The following is a 9,838-nucleotide window of genomic DNA, read 5'->3' on the forward strand; positions in this document are numbered from 1 at the left end:
ATTGAGGTCAAGAGGAGTGAGAAAATTAGGACAAATCCCTAATGCATGTGGGGCTTAAAACCTAGATGGCAGGTTGATAGATGCAGCAAACCACCATGGCACACGTAAAACTATGTAACAAACCTGCACGTTCTGCACATGTATTCCAGAAGTTAAATTAAAACAAACTAACAAAAATGCGCTAACGCTGAGGGGGAGTTGAGGTAGGGGCAGGAGTCAGGCGGGGGTGGGTGAGTCCTGGAGTTTTATCCAATCAGTGACACTGATGTGGGAACCGCCCAATCAGGCGCGCAGTGGGAGCGGAGAGGAAAAGGGGGCGTGGCTTCCGGCGTTTGGCGGGGTCTTTGTCTCTCGCTGGCGCTGGCACAGGAGCTTGGGATCCGTCTCCTCTTTCGCCTCCTCCACCTTCGGAGCCCCGGGCTACTCTCTCACAGCCCCTGTTGCCCTGTGATCTGTAGGTCCTTGGGGACGCATAGTTAAGGTGCCAGGACATCCTGGAAGCTGGGAAATGGTGAGTATGCGGGGTTCGGCATCCCGAGAGGGGAGAGCAGCCTGAGAAACCGGCAGGACCGGCCTCCCCACGGTTAGCTCCGAGCCTCCCGCAGCTTGGCCCTCAATCCCCTGTGGCTGCAAGATGGCCGCTGGGCCAGCAGCGAGGACCCCCACGTCCCGCCCGGCCCATTCGGTCCTGTCCCTGGGCAGCGCCCTGCTCTGCGCCCACAGCCATGAGTATTTCCAAGATTGTTCAGGGATGCCAGGTGGGTCATCAGGGAAAAACCGAGACTGGGTGTTTGCGTGGGAGGAGCTGCGGCCCGTGGCGTCCACAGTCTCCCTTGTTAAAAATTAGCGGGAGTCTATGTTAAAACGTTAACCAGTTTATCTGAACAAACAGTGACTGGTGAAATGGAAAGCACCCAGACATGATTTGTGGTCCACCCGAGGGGCATAAAGGAAAGGCTTTTATAAGATGCATGAGAAAGCAACCCAAATTCATAAATTGTTTCCAGTTATGTAGTCTCCTTATTTGAACTATCCAGATGGAAATTTCCTAGTTACATATTCAGAGGTTAATTGCATGTTTGTCATTGGTTAAATCTGCATTTTGTTTCAGGCCAAGATAATGGTTTATAGGAAATGTATTTGAGTTAGGTTTTAGATTTTTTTTTTTTTTTTAACCTATGAACACAGGGCACTACAGCCACTTTAGTCTAGTTTTCTGCTCTTTAATTATTTTAACACTTCAGAGGAGGACTGGTTTTCTCCTGTGTTTTTTTAATGTATGGCAAATGGAGCCTCTAATCGACCACCCTGTTTTTCAGCCTAACTCAGACTTGCAGTAAAATTATAAGGTCCCACTTTCTTTGCTGCATTCTCAAATGCAACACATGAGACCAGCTTTCCCTTGCCAATTTACAATGCTATTAACTATTTGTCCTTTACTATACATTTCATTAAAGCTTTCTATTATTGGATTTCTTTCTACTTCTCCCTACAGTTCTGGCAATATTTGCTTTTTATATTTAGAAGCCTCCCTTTTGGGCACATAAATATATATAGCTATATTCTCTTGACAAATTAACCTCTATTATTATTGTATGGTAAACTCATTTCATGCTTGTGAGAGACATTGCTAGAAAGTCTATTTTGTCTAATTTAAGCATAACTACCATTGCACTCCTTTGGTTATTATTTGCATGTAATATCATTTTCTATCCTTTCACTTTTAGCCTATGCTCTTAATTCATAATTGAGTCTCCTGTAAGCAGCATATTACCAGGTTTAAAAGATTCATTTATCTACTCTGTCTGCTTTAGTCTCTTTTGGCTGCTATAACAGAATATCACAGACTGGTAATAAAGAATAGAATTTTATTTGACTCATAATTCTGGAGGCTGGGAAGGCAAAACAACATGATACTGGTATCTGTTGAAGGTCTAGTTGCTGGATAATAACATGGCCAAAGATGTGAGGGAGAGAGAGCCTTTTTTTAAATATATAACAGATCCATTCTTGCTATATTTAGCCCATTCCCATAATAAGAACATTAATCCATTCATGAAGGCAGAGTTCTTATAGCTTAATTAATTTTTAAAGGTTCCACCTCTTAATTCTAACATATTGGCTATTAAATTTTATCCTAAATTTTGGAGATGACATTCAGTCTACAGCAGTATCTGTTTAGTAGATAATTTAATATTTTTATTTGTAAGGTAGTGATAGGTAAGCAGTTACCATTGTAAATTTGTGGTTTTCTGTCCATTTTAAATTTGCTTCCTTTTTTTCTGGTTCTGTCTTTCCTGTGGTATTGTTAATTTTTGTTGAGACAAAGTTATGCTTTCTTGCTCAGACTGAAGTGCAGTTGCATATCACAGCTCACTGTAGCCTCAATCTCCTGAAATCAAGCAATCCTCCCACCTTAGCCGCCCAAGTAGATTGGACTAGAGACACACACCACAACACCCAAGGAGCTTATGATTCTTCCACCTTGGCCTCCCAAAGTGTTGGAATTATAAGCAGGAGCCACCATATCCAATGTGTAATTTTTATTGTTTGTATATGCTTTAATTACTTTCTGTTTTTTTACTACAGTTTTTTCCTAGTGGTTATCATGAGACTTATATAAAACATCTTGTATTTTAATAATCTGGTTTAAGATGATAACAATTTAGAGTATTCTGAATTTCGGTGTGTATTTACCATTTTTAGTGACATTTATACTTTAGTATTTTTCATATTGGTAATTAGCATTTCATCTTATCAATGTGAAGATTTCTTCTAGACCATGGCTGGAGAAGTAAAGAAGGTGGGTTTTGCCTGATTCAGGGACTATAGAGAGAACCAAGTTCTACAGGCCTGTCACCTGTCTCAGGTGAGTATGAATTCTCGTGTTTTTGGCAGATAGTTGCAGTGGCAGGACCAAGGTCAAACGAGTTATAGGCAAGTCTACAGTAAGATGTGGCAGTATTCGGTTTTGAAGCCAGGACCATGATTGGCAAGCTTGCCACTTGGTCAAGTGCTTACCCTCTGAAGATGTGTTTCTTGGTCTTTGCCTCCAGCTGGGTGTCACATACTCTGAACTGGATTCCAAGGCTTTCATGAAAGCACTTATGTTTGCTGTGGCAGCTGCATTATGTTGTGGGGGATGTGCACGCAGAACCACCCATTCTGTCATGCTGCTTATGTTACTCTCGTTTATATTTCACTTTTTGAAATGAATGTCAAGCTGGTGATTTTTAGATTCAAAAATTCTAAAATAAATTGCTCAAATTTACACATTATGTAAGCTATTAATAAAATTTCTTGTAGGTGCAACATATTTATTAAAATTTTTGGTTGTAATTTCAAGCTCACTGCAGGCAGAAAGGAATCATTAACATTTATATTCTTTTTTTTAGTCTGTATCTAGATGATGGTATATTTTCATTCCAGATATTTACTTTATACTTCAGTAATGCTCAGCGTATTTTGCAAAATTTTTGTTGTTCTTTTATTTCGAAACATAAGGCTTTTTTAGCTCCTGAAAGCTATATTATAGTCATATAGTTTTATTATATTTTGTGGTAAGAAGAGCAGAAATATATTGAGGACATAATTAAATTCTCCTATCTTTTTAATGATTATTAATTAAATTCATCTCTTTAGAGCCTGTTATTAATGATTGTAATGTATTTTCTGTATAATTTTACTGCAATTTATTAAATTCCAATGACTTAGAATGTCTGCTTTTCATGAGTGCACGCAGTTGAATGCTGTAGATATCTAAAGAGTCATTTTTTGGCCGGGTGTGATCACTCATGCCTGTATTCCCAGCACTTTGGGAGGCAGAGGCGGGTGGATCACGAGGTCAGGAGATCAAGACCATCCTGACTAACATGGTGAAACCCCGTCTCTACTAAATACACAAAAAATTAGCTGGGCATAGTGGCGGGCACCTGTATTCCCAGCTACTCGGGAGGCTGAGGCGCGAGAATGGCGTGAACCCATTGGGCAGAGCCAAGATCACGCCACTGCACTCCAGCCTGGGCGACAAAGCAAGACTCTGACTCAAAAAAAAAAAAAAAAAAAAAATTTTTTTCTATTAAATCTACGATGTATTCAGGATTTTGTGTATTAAAATCTCTTTTCTTATTATCAATTGCGTGTTATTGCGTTTCTTTTCTTGGGTATGTTTTGTCAGATCAGTTAATTGTATTCTTGCTTTTAAAGCTTGATATCATGAGTTGAATGATAATTTTTAGCTCAGTACACTTTATCTCAAAGTGATGTTTAATATATGTGTGAATTAGCTGTGTTTGTTGCTTATAGATATATCTGTGTGTTTTTCACCTATGTAAGTCTGACATCTTTTTTCCTTGTTTGTTTTTTTTTTTTCAGTTTCAGATAGGCTTTTTTTTAAAGAGAATTTTAAAACAGAGTCAAAAGAACCAAAATCAGTTATTTCTCCTCTTGCAGAGTGGGGAGATAACTTCCTTCCCCACAGGTTTGAGGCTATGGCTAAGTGGTGAGTCTTGGGGAGATGCAGAAAAGATCCATCCCAGGCACTTGGCTGGACTTAAGTAAGCACAGCCTTTGGGCCACAAGACCTGATGGCTTGGGTACTGGTCTGGACATAAGTCCCCATCTTCCCAGAAATGTAGTCTTTTGTCTGCAACAACTGGCTGGAGAAATATTTCAGAAAGATATGTGTCTGGAGCACCCAAAGGCATACCTTTCCTTTCTCCTTAGCATAGGCCTTGCAGCACTGAGGAAACACCAGGTTTACAATGGAGCCTTCAAGAGTCTTCATCCCTATGGAGCTCAGGGGCTCATAGGGTGACAGGAGAGGAGACAAGCTAACTTGGGAAGTATTCGTCCTTCAGCTTCTCCCCCACTGAAACACTATATATTGGGGCCACAGTTCATGGCAAAACATACATGCTCTCTTTCTTTCTCTCACACCTACATCTCGGAAACCCAACAACTTGATGGCAGGTAGCTCTGGGTATCTTTGGTCTGGCATTCACTCACTGGGCATCTAAGCTGTCCTAAAGCTCTTTTCAATCATTTCTTACTCTTTCCAGGCCCATGTGGGTAGGTGTTCCAGCCTTCACTCTTTCAGGCTGATCATAAAGGCACAGTGTGGGAAAATCCCCTACTGTGGTGGCCATTGCTGGGAAGCAGGGAAGGCTAAGGGCCCACTGCTGCCCAAGGCTGGTGTAGACACCATCTGCTCCACTCGTCTCCTCAAAGATTGATATCAGGTGCAGCAGCTGCTGTCTGGAATGTTATCAAACCAGGACTGCACAGGCACTGCATTCTCTGTGTGGAAGATGTAAGAAGCAGGCGAGTTGTCCAGGATGAGAGTTTTCCTCAGGTCCGTGCCCAGATGGCTGAGTTCCTTGATATAGCAGCCCTGGTGGAACAAACACGACTCATGGGCTAGGCAACCCCAGAACACCCCACACTGGTCCAGCACACCCTTCACACTGTGTTTGGAATTGGTGGGTTCTTGTTCTCACTGACTTCAAGAATGAAGCTGCAGACCCTCACGATGAGTGTTACAGTTCTTAAAGGGGGCATGTCTGGAGTTTGTTCCTTCTGACATTCGGATGTGTTCAGAGTTTCCTCCTTCTGGTGGGTTTGTGGTCTCGCTGGCTCAGGAATGAAGCTGCAGATGTTCGTGGTGAGTGTTACAGCTCTTAAGGTGGCGCGTCTGGAGTTGCTCATTCCTCCCAGTGGGTTTGTGGTCTCGCTGGCTTCAGGAGTGAAGTTGCAGACCTTCACGGTGAGTGTTACAGTTCATAAAGGCATTGTGGACCCAAAGAGTGAGCAGCAGCAAGATTTATTGCAAAGAGCAAAAGAACAAAGCTTCCACAATGTGGAAGGGGACTCGAGTGGGTTGCCACTGCTGGCTCGGGCAGCCTGCTTTTATTCCCTTATCTGGCCCCACCCACATCCTGCTGATTGGTAGAGCCAAGTGGTCTGTTTTAGCAGGCCGTTGATTGGTGTGTTTACAATCCCTGAGCTAGATAAAGGTTCTCCATGTCCCCACCAGAGAACCTAGATACAGATTGTTGATTGGTTCATTCACAAACCCTGAGCTAGAAACAGGGTGCTGATTGGTGTGTTTACAAACCTTGAGCTAGATACACAGTGCTGATTGGTGTATTTACAATCCCTTAGCTAGACATAAAGTTTCTCCACGTCCCCACCAGACTCAGGAGCCTAGCTGGCTTCACCCACTGGATCCTGCACCGGGTCTGCAGGTGGAGCTGCCTGCCAGTCCTGCGCCGTGTGCCTGCACTCCTCAGCCCTTGGGTGGTTGATGGGATTGGGTGCTGTGGAGCAGGGTGTGGGGCTTGTCGGGGAGGCTCCGGTCGCACAGGAGCCGAAGGAGGTGGGGGGACGGTCAGGCATGGCGGGCTGCAGGTCCAGAGCCCTGCCCCGTGGGAAGGCATCTAAGGCCCAGTGAGAAATTGAGCACACCAACTGCTGGCCCAGGTTCTAAGCCCCTCACTGCCTAGGGCCGGTGAGGCAGGCCGGCCACTCTGAGTGCGGGGTCCACCGAGCCTACACCCACCCGGAACTCGCGCTGGCCCACAAGCACTGTGCGCAGCCACGGTTCCCGCCCGCACCTCTCCGTCCACAACTCCTCGCAAACTGAGGGAGCCAGCTCTGGCCTTGGCCAGCCCAGAAAGGGGTTCCCGCACTGCAGCAGTGTGCTGAAGGGCTCCTCAAGTGCCGCCAAAGTGGGAGCCCTGGCAGAGGAGGCCCTGAGAGCGAGCGAGGGCTATGAGGACTGCCAGCACACTGTCACCTCTTAACAGGATCTGCATACTTGTTCAGGCTGGAATGAATACAGCAATGAAAAAAACACATTTAAGCAGTTCCTCCTGTCATCTCAGGAACTCATCCATATAAGGCCTCATGAGCAAATGGATCTGGTGCCTGGTATCCTCAATCTCTACAGGCATTAGGCAGTCAGCATTGCTGAATGCCTTCAAGGAGCTAGGCACAAGGGTTTCATCCAAGTCAGTGCCCATACAGATCCTTCCTTGATTTTTCTCTGTCTTCCCTCCATGCCTGGGTGATGATGGAGACTTGTTCCATCTAACAATCCTGAGGGCTGGGCTGACTGGGTGGGAAGACTGGTGGGCACGCTGGCTGGACTGGGTTGGGGGTCATGGCCAGGGGCCTGATTCAGTTCCCGAGAGTCTGACTTCCACAGCTGTTCACATACCTATTCTTCTTTCCATCACTGGCCGGGAAGGGAGGCGGCCTGTAGGGATGGTGGACGGCCTTGGCAGCGGCTCCCCAGGGTGCCCCCAGCCCCGATTCTCCCAGCGGGAGCTTCAGGATCCTCAGTTTGTTTCTAACATAGAGAATCCACCAGATACGCATTTTTTTTCAACTTTTATTTTAAGTTCAGGGGTCCATATGTGATAAACATTTTTTTAAACTTTTATTTTAAGTTTAGGGGTCCATGTGCAGGATATGCAGGTCTTTTACATAGATAAACGTGTGCCATTGTGCTTTACTGCACAGATCATCTCATCACCCAGATACTAAGGCCAGCATCCGCAGCTATTCTTCCTGATGCTCTCCTTCCCCTCCCCCATGCCATGAAACAGGTGTCCAGTGTGTGTTGTTCTTCCTAGTGTGTCCATGTGTTCTAATTTATCTGCTTCCGCTAGTAAGTTAGAATAATAATAGGTGGTGTTTTGTTTTTAGTTCCTGCATTAGTTTGCTGGGATTAATGGCTTCAAACTCCAACCATGTCCCTGCAAGGGACATCATCTCATTACATTTTATGGCTTTATAGTGTTCCATGGTGTAGGTGTACCACATTTTCTTTATCCAGTCTATCATTGATGGGCATGTAGATTGATTATATGACGTTGCTATTGTAAATAGTGCTGCAATGAACATATGCATACATGTATATTTAAAATAGATTTCTATTCCTTTGGGTGTATACCCAGTAATACTATTGCTGGGTCAAACGGTATTTCTGCTTCTAGGTCTTTGAGGAGTCTCCCCAATCTCTTCCACAATGCTTGAAATAATTTACCCTCTCACCAACAGTGTAAAAGTGTTTCCTTTTCTCCACAACCTCACCAGCATGTGTTTTTATTTTTTTTTACTTTTTATTAATAGCCATGTAATTGGTGTGATATGGTATCTCATTGTTGTTTTGATGTGTGTTTATCCAGTTATCGGTGATGTTGAGCTTTTCATGTTTGTTGGGCACATGTATGTCTTCTTTTGAGATATGTCTGTTCATGTCCTTTGACCACTTTTTAATGGGGTTGTTTGTTTTTCTCTTGTAAATTTCAAGTCCCTCGTAGATTCTGGGTATTGGACGTTTGTCAGATGGATAGGTTGCAAAATTTTTCTCCCATTCTCTAGGTTCTCTGCTCTGATGAGAGTTTCTTTGGCTCTGCGGAAGCTGTTAATTTAATTAGACCCCATTAGTCAATTTTTGTTTTTGTTGCTATTGCTTTTGGCCTTTTTGTCATCAAATCTTTCCTCCTGCCTATATCTTGAATGGTATTATCTAGATTTTTTCTTCTAAGGTTTTTATAGTTTTAGGTTGTACATTTAAGTCTTTATTCCATATTGAGTTAATTTTTGTCTATGGTGTTAGGAAGGGTTCCAGTTTTAATTTTCTGCATATGACTAGCCAGTTCTCCTAGCACAATTTATTGAATAGGGAGATCTTTCCCTAATTCCTTGTTTTTGTTGACTTTGTCAAAGATCAGGTTGTTGTAGGTTTTTGGCTTTATTTCTAGGCTCTGTATTTTGTTTCATTTGTCTATGTGTCTGTTTCTATACCAGTACCATGCTGTTTTGGTTACTGTACTCTTCTAGTATAGTTTGAAGTTAGGCAGTGACGCTTTCAGTTTTTTTTTTTTTTTTTTTTTTTTTTCCTTAAGGTTGGCTTGGCTGTTTTGGCTCTTTTTTGGTTCCCTATGAATTTTAAAAGTTTTTTTTTTCTAATTCTCTGAAGAATGTCAGTAGTCCAATGGGAATAGCATTGAATCTATAAATTACTTAGGGCAATGCACTCATATTCATGATACTTATTCTTCCTCTCCATGAGCATGAAATGTTTCTACATTTGTTTTGTGTCCACTCTGATTTCTGTAAGCAGTTGTTTGTAGTTCTCCTTGAAGAAGTCCTTCACTTTCCTTCTTAGCTGTATTCCTCGGTATTTTTTTCTCTTTGTAGCAAACGTGAATGAAAGTTCATTCATTATTTGTCTCCCTTCTTGCCTGTTGTTTGTGTATGGGAATGCTAGCTACTTTTGCACATTGATTTTATATCCTGAGATTTTGCTACTGTTGCTTATCACCTTAAGAAGCTTTGGGGCTAAGAAGATGAGGCTTTCTAGATATATGATCAGGTCATCTGCAAACAAAGATAATTTGACTTCCTCTCTTTCTATTAGAATACTCTTTATTTCTTCCTCTGTCCTGATTTTCCTGGCCAAGGTTTCCGATACTGTGTCGAATGAGAGTGGTGAGAGAAGACATACTTTTCTTGTGCCAGTTTTCAGGGGGAATGTTTCCAGCTTTTGCACATTCAGTATGATATTGTCTGTGGGTTTGTTGTATATGGCGCTTATTATTTTGAGGTATGTTTCTTCAGTTCCTAGTTTATTGAGAATTTTAAACGTGAAGGAATGTTGAATTTTATTGCATAATTTTTCTGCATCTATTGAGATAATCATGTGGTTTTTCTATTTAGTTCTCTTTATGTGACGTGTCACATTTATTGATTTGCATATGTTGAATCAACCTTGCATCCTGGGGACAAAGCCAATTCCATTGTGTTGGATGCACTTTTTAACGTGCTG

The 9,838-nt window shown here is 42.7% G+C and overlaps 1 long non-coding RNA gene across 1 annotated transcript; it reads left to right on the forward strand.

The window, feature by feature from the left end:
• The first annotated feature begins 348 nt into the window (after positions 1 to 348).
• On the forward strand, positions 349 to 8,077 carry LOC129053730 (uncharacterized). The gene is made up of 3 exons (XR_008518520.2): positions 349 to 511; positions 2,769 to 2,869; positions 4,731 to 8,077. It is a non-coding gene; the product is annotated as an uncharacterized LOC129053730 (long non-coding RNA).
• Positions 8,078 to 9,838: the final 1,761 nt, after the last annotated feature.

This window comes from Pongo abelii, chromosome Y (assembly GCF_028885655.2).
Source record: "Pongo abelii isolate AG06213 chromosome Y, NHGRI_mPonAbe1-v2.0_pri, whole genome shotgun sequence".
NCBI lineage: Eukaryota > Metazoa > Chordata > Mammalia > Primates > Hominidae > Pongo > Pongo abelii.